This window comes from Aquila chrysaetos, chromosome W (assembly GCF_900496995.4).
Source record: "Aquila chrysaetos chrysaetos chromosome W, bAquChr1.4, whole genome shotgun sequence".
Lineage (NCBI taxonomy): Eukaryota > Metazoa > Chordata > Aves > Accipitriformes > Accipitridae > Aquila > Aquila chrysaetos.
Window position 1 is genome coordinate 4239587 of NC_054457.1, and position 15754 is coordinate 4255340.

The following is a 15754-nucleotide window of genomic DNA, read 5'->3' on the forward strand; positions in this document are numbered from 1 at the left end:
ACTACAGTAATTGCCCCAGTAGTAAAAAGAAACAATGGACAAGGAGATCAACGGGTCCATACCATCGATTAGTGAGGGAAGAAGAAGAAGAGGAAAGGTTTAATGTAGAAGCTGGTTCATCAACAAAGAAATTGGAGGAAGGAGTGAGAGAACTTAAACAGGAAGTGGAAACTACCTGGTCCCTGATGTCCTCAGAACTTTGGGACTTGCGGAAAGACTACAGCCGCCAGCCAGGTGAGCGGATTGCTGCCTGGCTGCTCTGATGCTGGGATAACGGGGCCGACAGTCAGCAACTGGAAGGCAAGGAAGCCCAACAGCTGGGATCCCTCGCTAGAAACCGGGGAATTGAAAGAGGAATTGGAAAAGAGGCAGCAATGTGCAGTCTCTGGAGCCGGCTCCTCTCAAGTGTGAGGGCAAGATATCCATTCAAGGAAAATCTTGTGAATTCCTCAGAAAAGTGGACTACTGCAGATGAAGGCATTCAGTACCTGAGAGAGTTAGCAGTGGTGGAAGTCATCTACAGTGATCTAGATCATTGAGGAGGTCTCCAAAGATCCAGAGGATGTCCTGTGCACACAGGCCACATGGAGAAAGGTGATTCAAGGTGCCCCAATGTCGTATTCTAACAGCTTGGCAGCAATGTATTGCCCAGATATGGAAACACCAACTGTGGAGAAAGTGTTGTATTGGCTCCAAAACTTTGAAGAAAATCTCTGTCTCCTCATCCCTACAGGACAGTGCCTTGGCTGTTAGGGTCGCTTCAAGAAATCAGTCCTCTCCTGCCCCGATCAGATGGAAAGGGAGCCCAAGGCGTATGCCCCGTGGTGCACTCTGGTTCTTCCTGCGTGACCAAGGGGAGGACATGAGGAAGTGAGATGGTGAACCCACCTTTAAGTTGGAAGCCCGTGTACGTGAACTGAGAGGGAAGACAGCTGTTAAGAAGGGGTCACCCAAGAAGAAGGCTGTCAGTGTCGTTGCTGTAGAGGCCCAAGAAAGCAATCAGCGATCCTCCAGGTATAGAAGAACTGAAACCACCTCCCTTGATTCAGGTGAGGGGACTTCTGGTCTGGCACTGCAAGGGTCAGACAGTGAATACTCTGATGAGGAACAGCAATAGAGGGTCCCTGCCTTTGGCCAGGAGGAGGAAAGGGATGACCGGATATACTGGACTGTGTGGATTCGATGGCCTGGCACATCAGACCCACAGAAGTATAAGGCTTTGGTAGACACTGGTGCACAGTGTATGCTGGTGCCATCAGGGTACAGGGGCACAGAACCCATCTGGATCTCTGGAGTGACAGGGGATGCCAAGAATTGACTATATTGGAGGCTGAGGTGAGCTTGACAGGGGACAAGTGGGAAAAGCACCCCATTGTGACCGGCCCAGAGGCCCCTTGTATCCTTGGCATAGACTACCTCAAGAGAGGGTACTTCAAGGCCCCAAAGGGGTACCGATGGGCTTTTGGTATAGCCACTGTAAACGCAGAGAAGATCAAACAGCTATCCACCCTGCCTGGCCTCTCGGAAGATCCCTTCATTGTGGGATTGCTGCAAGTTGAAGAACAGCAGGTGCCAATCACTACCAGGACAGTGCACTGGCGGCAATATCGCACAAACCGAGACTCCCTGGCTCCCATCCATGAGCTGATTCATCAACTAGAGAGCCAAGGAGTCATCAGCAAGACTCATTCACCTTTTAATAGTCCTATATGGCCAGCACAAAAGTCTGATGGAGGGTGGAGGTTAACAGTAGATTATCGCGGCCTGAACGAAGTGACACCACCACTGAGTGCTGCTGTACCAGACATGTTAGAGGTCCAATATGAACTGGCATCAAAGGCAGCCACGTGGTATGCTACAACTGATATTGCCAATGCGTTTTTTTCTCCATTCCTTTGGCAGCAGAGTGCAGGCCACAGTTTGCTTTCACGTGGAGAGGTGTCCAATACACCTGGAATCGACTGCCCCAGGGGTGGAAGCACAGCCCTACCATTTGTCACGGACTAATCGAAACAGCACTGGAACAAGGCAATGCCCCTGAACATCTACAATACATAGATGACATCATTGTGTGGGGCAACGAGGCAGAAGAAGTGTTTGAGAAAGGAAAAAGAGTAATTCAGATTCTTCTGAAAGCTGGTTTCACCATAAATAAAAGGAAGGTCAAGGGACCTGCACAGGAGATTCAGATCTTGGGAATAAAATGGCAGGATGGACGCCGTCATGTCCCTATGAATGTGGTTAACAAGATAGCAACTATGTCTCCACCAGCTAACAAGAAAGAAACACAAGCTTTCCTAGGCCTTGTGGGGTTCTGGAGAATGCATATTCCAGGTTATAGTCAGCTTGTGAGCCCTCTCTATCGAGTAACCCGGAAAAAGAACTATTTTGAATGGGGCCCTGAGCAACAACAAGCCTTTGAGCATATCAGACAGGAAATAGCTTGTGCGGTAGCTCTTGGGCCTGTCCGGACAGGACCAGATGTGCAAAATGTACTCTACACTGCAGCTGGGGAGCACGGTCTCACCTGGAGCCTCTGGCAGAAAACACCAGGAGAAACCCGAGGTCGACCATTAGGGTTTTGGAGCCGGGGGTACCGAGGATCAGAAGCCCACTACACCCCGACTGAAAAAGAGATACTAGCAGCATGTGAGGGGGTTCGAGCCACTTCAGAAGTTGTTGGTACAGAAGCATATCTCCTCTTGGCACCACAATTGCGCATGCTACACTGGATGTTCAAAGGAAACATCCCCTCTACACATCTACACAACCAGCGCTACATGGAGTAAGTGGATAGCACTGATCACAGAATGAGCTCGACTGGGGAAATCCAACCACCCCGGAATCCTGGAAGAGATCATGGACTGGCCAGAAGGCAGAGATTTTGGAGCATTGCCTGAGGAGGTGGCTCGTGCCCAAGAGGCACCACCATATAATGAGTTATCAGAAGATGAAAGGCGTTATGCTTTGTTTGCTGATGGATCCTGTCATGTGGTAGGGAACCATCAGAAGTGGAAAGCTGCTGTGGAGAGTCCCACACGACAAGTCGTTGAGGCCACTGAAGGAGAAGGTGAGTCAAGTCAGTTTGCAGAAGTGAAAGCCATCCAACTAGGCCTAGATATTGCTGAACGTGAAAAGTGGCCAGTACTCTATGTCTATACTGACTCCTGGATGGTGGCTAATGCCCTATGGGGGTGGCTACAGCAGTGGAAGAAGACCAATTGGCAACGCAGGGGTAAACCCATCTAGCCAGCTGCATTGTGGCAGGACATTGCTGCTCGTGTAGAACACATGACTCTAAAGGTACGTCACGTAGATGCTCACATGCCCAAAAGCCGTGCCACTGAAGAACATTGAAATAACGAACAGGTAGACAAGGCTGTCAAAATAGAAGTAGCTCAGGTGGACCTGGACTGGGAGCATAAGGGTGAGCTATTTGTAGCTCGATGGGCCCACAAAACATCGGGACATCTAGGGAGAGATGCAACCTATAGGTGGGCTCGTGATCGAGGGGTGGACCTGACCATGGAAGCCATCACACAGGTCACTCATGAATGTGAAACATGTGCTGCAATCAAGCGAGCCACCAGAGTAAAGTCGCCCTGGAACAGAGGGTGGCGGCTGGGTTTTTGATATGGCAAGGCCTGGCAAATTGACTACATCGGACCACTGCCACGAACACGCCAAGGCAAGCGCTACATACTCACGATGGTGGAAGCAACTACTGGTTGGCTAGAAACATATCCTGTAAACCATGCCACTGCCCAAAACACCATCTTAGGCCTCGAAAGGCAAATTTTATGGCGACATGGTACCCCAGAAAGAATTGAATCAGACAATGGGACTCATTTCCGAAATAACCTCATAAGCTCCTGGGCAAAGAAACACGGCATCGAGTGGGGTACCGCATACCCTATCACCCGCAAGCATCTGGAAAAATTGAGAGATATAATGGACTGTTGAAGACTATGTTGAGAGCACTAGGCAATGGGGCATGGAAGCATTGGGATACAAATTTAGCAGAAGCCACTTGGCTGGTTAACACTAGAGGATCTGCTAACCGTCCTGGTCCTGCCCAAACAAAACCCCTACATACTGTGGGAGGAGATAAGGTCCCCGTAGTGCACATGGGGAAGTGGCTGGGGAAGGCAGTGTGGATTTCTCCTCCCATGGGAAAAGGCAAACCCATTCGTGGGATTGTCTTTGCTCAAGGACCTGGGTGTACTTGGTGGGTAATGCAGAAGGATGGGGAGACCCAGCATGTGCCTCAAGGACATTTAACCTTGGGGGAAAAATAATCTGTGATGTGAGTTGTATGTTGCAGGAAGTAATGTAGCAGGAATGACCTGAACTGCAGAGGAGTGAACTTTGCAAGGAACCAGACAAGTGCAACAGTAAAGCTTTTACTTTTAACTAAGTAGCACATTTGGGAAATGCCAGTAAAACGTTTGCCAGCATTGACTGTTTTTGGTGGATGGTAGGTTCTGAATAAATATGAAGATGCTGTGAGTCAATTTCTCACATTATTAGCAGGAAGGAAAACTTATTTGGTTATTTTGTGCCTTATATGAATTAAATAGCAATGCATTTCTTTGGTTGGTTTAAAAAGGAATAAAGTTGCTTTGTTTCTTTGGTCAGCTACCCTTCTTTGAATCAGAAACAATTCTTACTTTAACTTATTTATGGAAGCTGTAGTATAAGAAACAAGTAAGTTATAGGTGCACACTGAGAGGTAGTTTTCATTAGGAATGTTAGTTTCTTCTACCTACAAGAATAATCTACAGTTGAACTTCTTGCATGGTCTCCTAGGGAGTTCTGATAAACCATACTTGGCATGTCCTTGGTTTAGTTTTCATTCAAATTCCATTAGTGATTTGAAAGATAAAATATAGGTATGCTTACAAAATTTGAAAGAAGCATTTTGGGCTGCATACTTGTTCAAAAATAATTGGAAAGTACAGAAAGATAGTAAACAGAAAACAATGATACCGAAATTCATGGCCTGTAAAGAAATACTCTCTAAGACTCATTTTGGAGTTTTAGAAAGCAGGCATTCTTTATTGCAGCGCTGGATGCACGGGGGATAGTTCCACCTAGCGTGCATACCACAGCTTTAGCGCTAACAGGTTATATAGAATAACTAATTGCATATTAATCAGATTAGTATACATATACATAAAAATGATTGTAACTGATTATCACAGTACTGCCTACATCCGATCATGCGCAATGAAGGATCCATTTGAGTCGAAGGGCTGCTTTTGCGACCACCAACCCATTTGAAGTTCTTGTTGGCTGTCCTTGAAGTCTTTCTTCTTGTCCTTGTTCTTTGATCTTGAAGCTTAATGCAGCTTCAATCACATGTGGTCAGGTTCAACATTGTTCTCATCTAGCGTACAGGAACATCTAGTCATAAGAGCAAAGAACTGCCAAACTTAGGAGTAACTACCTCTACTAGTTAATTGCTTGGCTGTACTTTTGTCTATTGTTTCAATCATAGTGTTAGTATAAGATTTCTAATAATTATTTACCAAATCTCACTTTTACAGTCACCTAGCAGCAAACCAGTTTCCACGGCTGGTACAAAATATTAAAACCATCAAAATATTTAGACCTACCATACAGAATGTATGGAAATATGCTATCATCATAACCCTGAAGATAAATACCAGTTCTCTTATGGTGTGTTCAGCCCTACTTAAAAGGTTAAATTGTGTTTGAATAGGATTCAAATACAGTGTTTATACACACAGAAGGTTCTGTAAAGGAAGAAAGGCCTGTATTCTTTCTAAGGGTATACCTGAACAGCAGATGAAGACAATGGTATTATGCAAAAGTGCCTCCCTACACATTTAGGTAGATAAAAGATGATATGAAGATTGGTGGCAAGGAACTGAGAGAGGAAGAGGGAAAGAAATAATAATGAAGTCCACACAGGCTGTACTACAGTACATGCTGTCTAGTTTTGACAGCTATAAAAAGGCTAACTATCTGTACTACCTTTAATCTAGATTTTAAAAAAAAAAGATAAGCCAAAATGTATCTGAGGTACATCTGTGCTATCACTGTACAGATGTTCAGATAGCTATTGGGCTCTACCAGACTAACAGCTGACCTGCCAGTTGAGTCATCTCAGGTCAATTTATCTTGGACAGTTCTGGTGGGTTGACCTTGGCTGTCTTCCGGGTGCCCAACAAGTCACTTTATCACTCCCCCTTCTCAACAGGACAGGGGGAGAAAAATATGACAAAAAGCTCATGGGTCGAGATAAGGACAGGGAGATCACTCAGCAATTACTGTCTGTAATGGGTTTACGTGGCAAAGTTTTGGTAGCGGGGGGGCTGCAGGGGGGGCTTCTGTGAGAAGATGCCAGAAGCTTCCCCTATGTCGGACAGAGCCAGGTTCAGCTGACTTGAGGACGGACCCATCACTGGCCAAAGCTGAGCCAATCAGCAACATTGGTAGCGCCTCTGTGACAACATATTTAAGGGTACACACTGCTGCGCAACAGCAGCTGGAAGAGAGGAGTGAGAATATGTGAGAGAAACAACCCTGCAGACACCAAGGTCAGTGAAGAAGGAGGGGGAGGAGGTGCTCTAGGCACTGGAGCAAAGATTCCCCTGCAGCCTGTGGAGAAGACCACGGTGAGGCAGGTTGTCCCCCTGCAGCCCATGGAGGACCCCACGCCAGAGCAAGTGGATATGCCCTGAAGGAAGCTGTGACCCTGTGGAGAGCACTTGCTGGAGCAGTCTCCTGGCAGGACCTGCAGCCCGTGGAGAGAGGCCCATGCAGGAGGAGCCCTACTTGGCTTTTTTGTTCAAGTCTATTGACAGATGGGTGCTGTAATGCAGACAAGAACACACTTAACTTCTGTGCCTTGTATCTCCCACAGTAACCATCTGTGTAAGCATAAGGGTGCTACAGACTAGGCTAAAAACTATTCTATAATCTTTCTGAGGAAATAATATGGTTTTTGCACTTTAACTACAATAAAATTTTTGAAACAAATAGGTGCTTTGTGACTTGGGGTGTGGGGTGAGAATCCTATGCTTTTGTGCTCTCTCTGCTGGTGTTTTCATTACAATTTTCAAATGTAGTATGTGAGTTCTGAAAATTAGTCTTGTGAGATGATACTCTTCAGAAGTTAGGAGTGTGGTCATTGAGCCCCTGAAACTTAAAATACTAAGCAAGTTCATTAAAATACTATTTTATAATACTGACTCTAATGAAGTTCTTACTGCTACCTGAGTTAAGTATACACTCCATCTGTGATTATTTCAAAATATATCTATTGCAAAAATAAGACCCCTTAGATACGAAATTGAATGAAGTGAGAGAGACTGAGTGCTTTAACAATGTATGTCATGAGGAAAATCCAGTGGAAACAGAGAACAAACTATATTGTTTGTCTCAGTAACAACTATATCTTGCTAATTCAAGGGGAAGAAGTATGGCAGGAAACATCGGAAATGGTACTTTCAGGATTTCTGTCTCTTGTCCTTTTTTTTAATGAACTTTAAATGCAGTCTTTGAGGGTTACCGTTTACATGTGTTCTCATAAAACTACACTAATGCTTCAAGATCATGAACCTCATGTTTCACTTCAGCGGAGCTAAGCTAAGGACATGTGCTGAAAGGTGGTTTAGACAAAACTTGTTCAAACTATTGACTCAGATAGAAGGCTTCTGAAAGGTTAATATCCTTTGTAAAGCTACCTAGCTAGTTCTGAAACACTTGGAGTATTACCTAAGTGGGGGGGGAATGTTGGGATAATTGCTCAATCGAATATTACTGTGTCGTGGTTTAACCCCAGCCAGCAACTAAGCACCACGCAGCCGCTCACTCACTTCCCCCCCACCCAGTGGGATGGGGGAGAATATCGGGAAAAGAAGTAAAACTTGTGGGTTGAGATAAGAATGGTTTAATAGAACAGAAAAGAAGAAACTAATAATGATAATGATAACACTAATAAAATGACAACAGTAATAATAAAAGGATTGGAATGTACAAGTGATGCACAGTGCAATTGCTCACCACCCGCCGATCGATGCCCAGTTAGTCCCTGAGCGGCAATCCCCCCGCCCCCCCTCCCCCCAGTTTCTATACTAGATGTGATGTCACATGGTATGGAATACCCCGTTGGCCACTTTGGGTCAGCTGCCCTGGCTGTGTCCCCTCCCAACTTCTTGTGCCCCTCCAGCCTTCTTGCTGGCTGGGCATGAGAAGCTGAAAAATCCTTGACTTGAGACTAAACATTACTTAGCAACAAGTGAAAACATCAGTGTGTTATCAACATTCTTCTCATACCTAACTCAAAAACATAGCACTGTACCAGCTCCTAGGAAGACAATTAACTCTATCCCAGCTGAAACCACGACATACTGTTAATAATTGTTTTTCCAATATGTTTTTTGATTTTTTAGAACTCATAAATTATATTGACTTCCATAGTTTTATGCTATAACAGGGAGTTCTTGTCTCCAGACCTTCTCAGAAAACCTTTTTTTGCTCTACAATATAGTAAAATCCTCATCTAATTTATCCATTTTCTTATGCTAAAATTGTTATTAAAAATAAATTAAACTGCAATGTACTTTCTCTTGCATTCGATGTTATTGAAACAAAGTTGAAAGATAAAAGTTTATAAAAAGATTAAAAACCTTTTTGTTCAGTTCCAGGATCATTATAAAATATTATAATCTGATCCCTAGAATTCATTGAGTGTATGCACATGCTGCTGATAAAAGCCTGTATTTATCTGAATATAATCTGGTCTGTTTTTCTTCTGGTTTCACTTTTTAAGATGTTTTAACTGTGGTGGTGGTAGAACATATTTTATTATGCTGGCTTTTACTGAAAACATCTGTATACAGTGCATTGTTTTTCTAGATATTTTCATATTAAAAAGGGAAAGAAAACCAGATGAACTTTAGGTAGCACTTTTTTTATTTCCTTTTAACAGTAATGGTACAGCATTTATAGTCCCATTGTCAACAAGAGTCACTTGTATAGACACCCTGTCAACAAGGGACAGTTTGTACAAATTTCATTTTATTTCAACCTTCTGTTTAATAATCTACAGTTACATCAATATAGCATCTTAGAGTAAATGTAATTTGCAACTTTATTTTTATATATAAATATATATACACACCCACGCACAGTTTGTATATGAGTATTGCTTGTTTCTGTACACTTCTAGGCAAATAACAAATCTATGGATAAAGGAAAAGCTGTAGAGGATATCAGAGGGGAGGGAAAGTAGTGCTTGATTTGGGGTCTGTCAACTGATAAATCCATCATTGAAATGTATTGCTCTTTGTGGTTGTCAGTTGTAAATAATTTTTGTGTTTGCAGAGCTAGTTTACTATAATCACTCTTCCTATATGTCAGATGTTACTACTCCTACTAAATCCTAGTGTTAGGGGAAAAGTTCTTAGTAATTGATATGCCAGATGAGTCTGTAGGATACTTTCATGCAGATTTGGAATTTGAGTGGCTGAATTTTCATACCTCAGGAAAGTGAAAATGTCCAACACAAACTAAAAGCAGGTATATATTTTTATATTCCCCCTGTTATTTAGGAGATATTTTAACATTTATTATCTTGGGGGGAGGCGGGTGTACAGAAGACTTACATAGGGTCACCCATTTTATTCATATGATAAGAATTATGGAATCTAAATAACAGACCTGCCTCATCCAACTTGTTAGTGCCAAAACCATTATACTACTTCAGCTGAAATGTATGTTAGCAATTCTGAATTGAGTTATGGAAATCAAAATATTACATACCAAGAAATCTCTTCAACTGACATATTTCCTTTCAGAATTACTTTGTTCAGAGAAGAAGTCTCATGTGGTTTACAATTAAGGGTTTACAGAGGGGATTAAACTGGTTCATGAGGAAAATGCATAATCTGTGCTCTGAGTGTACGTGCTGGTTTTTCCCTTCTTTTGCCTTTATGCTGAAAAAAAAAAAATTAAATATAGCTCTGTTTTCTTGTCTTGATATTGTGTCTTCCTCCTTACCCTGATAGCATGATTGTACTATTATCATTAAAACTAGTACGATGACTGACAATTTGTAGGCCTTGCTGGTTTTAACCCATCATTTAACCTTTCTTGTGTGAAACTCTCCAAAATAATTAGAACAGTATCATACAAAGTATTCATCCAACTTGCACATTGTTTTTCATAAGTGTGTTCTGACCTAAGAAAGAAAACACACTGAGGTTTGGGGGTTTTTTTGTAAGCAAAACACTTGGGCTGGTGAGTAGTTGTAGCTGATGGTTAATCAGAAGAACGTTCTTTAAATGAAACCTGCAACTGAGCTATTGGTGACCTGTGCAGTCAGGTGTGGGGGCAACCAGTTCCTAACTGGCAGGCTGTGATGCTTTTCTAAAAGATACTGGTAGTCTGTAAAGGCTCTTCTAGTGTGTTCTGGATGTGTCAGTTTGGATCAAAAAAAGCTACCTGTGTTTTATTTGCTATATGAAAGAACAAAGTAGTGGTTTTAGAATTGGTTCACTAAACTGTTATTAAAAAGGCTGACTTTCAGAAGTCATACTGAAATATTTTGAAGTGACTTAGCAGTTTCTCATTTTAAATTGCTCAAATACTAAACTCTAGTGCTATCAACAGTATTACCCTCAAAAGTTGATTGTTTCCTAAGTCATCTTATGTACATCCTTCTAACAAGGAATTTCCATTCTTCCTTAACAGTATGGCTTATTGTTACTTAGTATGTCAGAAGCACATTACAAATTTCTTTTGTGTGGAACATGGCATTCTTAGAATTATAAATATGAATGACAACAGCACATTTAATGCTATCATGTAAATATTCCAAATCCTTAATATGGAAAATTATCAAGAAAAAAAATCAACCCACAAATTTCAAAACCTTTTATTACAAAATTTTATTACAAAAAAAAATATAAGCTTTATATTTTTCTGGTTTATTTTAATAAGGTAAACAAGACTTCAAAAATTGTTACATATGCTTTAAAGTTCAAGATGTTCTCAAAGTATATCAGCTGATCTTCAGAAAATCTCATTTTATCCCTCCTTATTAATGCCTTTAGAGCTGTCAGTGTGAAACTGACATGTAAAAAATTCAGAATACTAATTTTAGGAAAATTTAAGTTTCATTTCCTTTCTGTGAAAATCTGAAGTGTTGAATTTGTGGAAGTTACTTGGCTTAGTTTACAGAAAATGTTTGAACTGCTGAATCAGCTTTTCACTTCAGTAGTCTTGTGTCCTTAGGTTCAGAAACGCTGCTTTAAGTGTTAGCAAATGCATTGTGACTTTAAAAGGATTAGGAAGCCTTTTTCCTTCTAAGAGGTGTGTCTTTGTTGGTGTAGTAGTGATTGGGGACAGATCATTCCAATAAAACGCTAACTAACTGGTAGAAAGCCAAAACTTGTGTGTTGTTTCATTTTTCTTTGTAAATATAGCTACTTAACAAAAAATGAAACTAAAATGTCTATACAGTATTTTACAATTTCAGTTTGCCGTTGTGACTGACCAATAAACCCCTACGATGGAAGAAGGCTCAGTGGAGATGGGCAAGGGCAACGTGCCCATGAAGCTCAGAGAATAATGCAGGTCGTGACTGACCATGGCTGATGCAAAGCAAGCTGGCTTTTAGATAAGCAGCTATCCTAGCTGAGTGGATCAACTGGTGGTGTAAATGTTTCTCCCTGAGTTCATTAAGAGTGTGAATATCTCCCTGAGTTAGCAAGAGCAGCATGGGGGGAGTGAGTATTTGGTTCAGTCCAACACAGAGTATAGAAACTAGACAACTAACAAAAGAATTTTGAAGAGAGCAACAGGCTTGAGCTGGCTTCAACCCATGTATTCCTTCCCTGTGACTGGGGACGCCCAGCATTGTGACGGTGAGCATATTATAGAGACCAGTAATGGGGATCACATTGGTATTGTGATTGAACTGCGTATTGCAATTGCTATATTTTGCTAAGTGTAACTTACACTTGTATTGTGATTTCAGTATATCGCTGGATCACTCTGCTAAATCAGAAATCCCGTTTAACATCAACTGTCTTCAAAAAAGTAAATTTTATATTAAACATTGTGCCCTCCATGGGTGGAATATATAAAAGAGCCTGGTCAGAGACCATTGGACTCTGGCAGCTATGGATTGCAAATCTGAAAAAAACCCCACATATAATACATACAGATGTTATGAAATATTTGCAACTTCCTGGATGACAAGTCAACAGCTTACTGGAAAAGGGTATTTTAATTAAGTGCTGATGTTTTTCATGTGTGTGTGGTTGGGGTTTTTTTGTTGTTTGTTTAGTATAAAAGTATAATGCTAGATTACAGTTGATTCTCTCTAAACCATAATCTCTCATCTCATCTGGAGGAAAAAAAGTTAATTTCTTTTGCATGTGTACACAGTCCTTGTGAGACTGAATATGGAAGTGTATTTTAAACTATAGTGAAATATTTTTTTATGTCTTTTGGTATAAATAGTTAGGCAAGCTAATTGCTTCCTATTGTTTCTTCAAATGTGTTTTAAACCTTGAATATTGTTCCTGTGCTACTGTTCAGCATTACTGTGTATATAACGGGTAGATTTCAGGAAGAGATGAAATATGGAAAAACTGATTAAGTTCCTTTAAATGGATATTTAAGTTTAATTTCACAAATTCTTATTGCTTCCTGACTGTCTAAAAAGTTAGTTCTTCTAAATATAGCACATATCTTTCCAAAAACTACAAATTGCCAAATATTTCGTTAAACTAGAAACACCAGAAAATAGTATTTAATTTTGTTTGTGTTACTATTGCTCTTTATTCCTTAGAATATTCCTCTGCATTGATCTAATATTCCTAGGAGTTAGTGGATGTGATTCATGGAAGAATTGGCAAAGTGTTAGTAGATGTAAATGCAAGTTTCAGTATAGCAGCTGTACTATACCTCAAGGCATATCCTTGTATATTCAGTTGTTCATTAAGGCACAAACATAAGGTACACCTTTTCCCACAGCTGGGTCACTAGTTAGGGGCATTCCTCTGTTTTTTACCCTTTTATCAAAATTAACAGCAGGTTCCAAAGCCACTGTTGGGAAGGAAAAAAGTGAAAGGGAGAAGGCTACCGATGATTGACAGATTACAGAGAACATGATTATAGCAATCACATTTCTTAAGGAAACCAGGCTAAAAGGATGAGCTGACCTAACCTGTTTTTTTAGCCATGTCCATCATTGAAATGAATGGATTAATTAGGAGAAATGTTTGCTGTCCAGAAACATTAGTCTGAAATAGTTGATCTGTAATTCTTCAAAATCTTAGGTGATGTTGTGGTTTAACCCCAGCCAGCAACTAAGCACCACGCAGCTGCTCACTCACTTCCCCCCCCCACCCAGTGGGATGGGGGAGAAAATCGGGAAAAGAAGTAAAACTCGTGGGTTGAGATAAGAATGGTTTAACAGAACAGAAAAGAAGAAACTAACAATGATAATGATAACACTAATAAAATGACAACAGTAATAATAAAAGGATTGGAATGTACAAGTGATGCACAGTGCAATTGCTCACCACCTGCCGATCGATGCCCAGTTAGTCCCTGAGCAGCAATCCCCCGCCCCCACTCCCCCCAGTTTCTATACTAGATGTGATGTCACATGGTATGGATTACCCCTTTGGCTACTTTGGGTCAGCTGTCCTGGCTGTGTCCCCTCCCAACTTCTTGTGCCCCTCCAGCCTTCTTGCTGGCTGGGCATGAGAAGCTGAAAAATCCTTGACTCTAGACTAAACATTACTTAGCAACAAGTGAAAACATCAGTGTGTTATCAACATTCTTCTCATACCTAACTCAAAAACATAGCACTGTACCAGCTCCTAGGAAGACAATTAACTCTATCCCAGCTGAAACCAGGACAGGTGATAACAAGTGTCTGTAACTTAAATCTTGGAAAAGACTTTAAAGCACTCTCCTCCCATATCTACCTAATCTAGAGGAATGTGATTACTAAATGTTTCAGGAATCTGAATTTAGGTGTAGCGAATCACCAATGACTTTTGCAGATCTTCTATAAACTAATGACTTAACAAATTGGTAGTTTGAGTGTTGCAATAGAATCTGTAGGGTTTTTACCTTTTAAGTGTTAAGATTTTTTCTACAGTTTTTTTTAATGTATCTGTAGAGAAGGAATTCCGATATGTGCATGTGAAGCATTTTGGTTTGTTTTCTAACAAATGGAAGTAGTTGGTTTGTGCTCTACCTCTGGTGAAAGTAGTGCAGTTTCTTCTGCTTTCAGGCATGGTTTTTAAAGTAGTAGTATGGTAGGTTGAGCCTGGCTGGGTGCCAGGTGCACACCAAAGCCGCTCTATCACTCCCCCTCCTCAGCTGGACAGGGGAGAGAAAAATGTAACAAAAGGCTCGTGGGTCAAGATAAGGACAGTTTAATAAAGTGAAAGCAAAGGAAAACAAATGATGTTATTCTCTACTTCCCATCAGCAGGCGATGTCTGGCCACTTCCTGGGAAGCAGGGCTTCAGTACGCGTGGTCGTTGCTCCGGAAGACAAAAATGCCCCCCCTTCCATCTCCCTTTACTTAGCTTTTATATCTGAGCTGACGTCATATGGTATTTCCCCCCCCCAGAAAAAAGAAATGGGGGGAAGAGTGTGATTCCACCCCTCGCCTCTGTGCATCACATATTTAAGAATTATCATTAAAATCTACATTCATCACACAAAACCTTCACAGTTTTCACAAACATCACTCACATCAACAAAAAAAAAGAATTCTCCACACCAAAATCAAAATAATATCATCACAACACCAAAAAAAGTGGACAATTTATGCACAATCCACCCCTTGTCCCTTCACCACAATTAAAACAACAAAAATTCCCCACTTGTCATGCAGCTCTTAACTCTCTATCTGTGTTCACACCACATTTTGTCCCTCACCTCTCTCAGTTACTATCCTTATTTCAAATTCTTCACATTCCTGGGTTTCCACACCAAAAAGACTGTGGTGGGTTAACCCTGGCTGGACACCAGGTGCCCACCAAAGCCGCTCTATCACTCCACCTTCCACCCCTCAGCTGGACAGGGGAGAGAAAATATAACAAAGGGCTCGTGGGTCGAGATAAGGACAGGGAGAGATCACTCAACCAATTACCATCACAGGCAAAACAGACTCAACTTGGGGAAAATTAAGTCAATTTATTACCAATCAACCAGAGTAGGGTAATGAGAAACAAAACCAAATCTCAAAACACCTTCCCTCCACCCCTCCCTTCTTCCTGGGCACAGCTTCACTCCTAGATTCTCTACCTACCCCCCCCCCAGCAGGGGGCCACTTTGGGTCAGCAGCCCTGGCTGCGTCCTGTGCCAACTTCTTGTGTCCCTCCAGCTTTCTCACTGGCTGGGCATGAGAAGCTGAAAAATCCTTGACTTGAGACTAAACACTACTTAGCAACAACTGAAAACATCAGTGTTATCAACATTCTTCGTCTGCTGACCTCAAACCATAGCGCTATACCAGCTCCTAGGAAGACAATTAACTCTATCCCAGCTGAAACCAGGACACTCTTACATGTTCTCACTCCTCTCTCTGGCTGCCATTTCTGTGTCTGATGCAACTTTTTTCCCTTCTTAAATATGTTATCCCAGAGGCGCTACCACTATCGCTGATTGGCTCGGCCTTGGCTGGCGGCGGGTCTGTCTTAGAGCCGGCTGGCATTAGCTCGATCGGACATAGGGGAAGCTTCTAG

General features: G+C 41.7%; 1 protein-coding gene across 3 annotated transcripts in view; it reads left to right on the top strand.

The window, feature by feature from the left end:
* Positions 1-15754, top strand: part of LOC121232788 (spindlin-Z) — a 99591-nt gene that overhangs the window by 41296 nt on the left and 42541 nt on the right. The gene's annotated exons all lie outside the window — the stretch shown is intronic.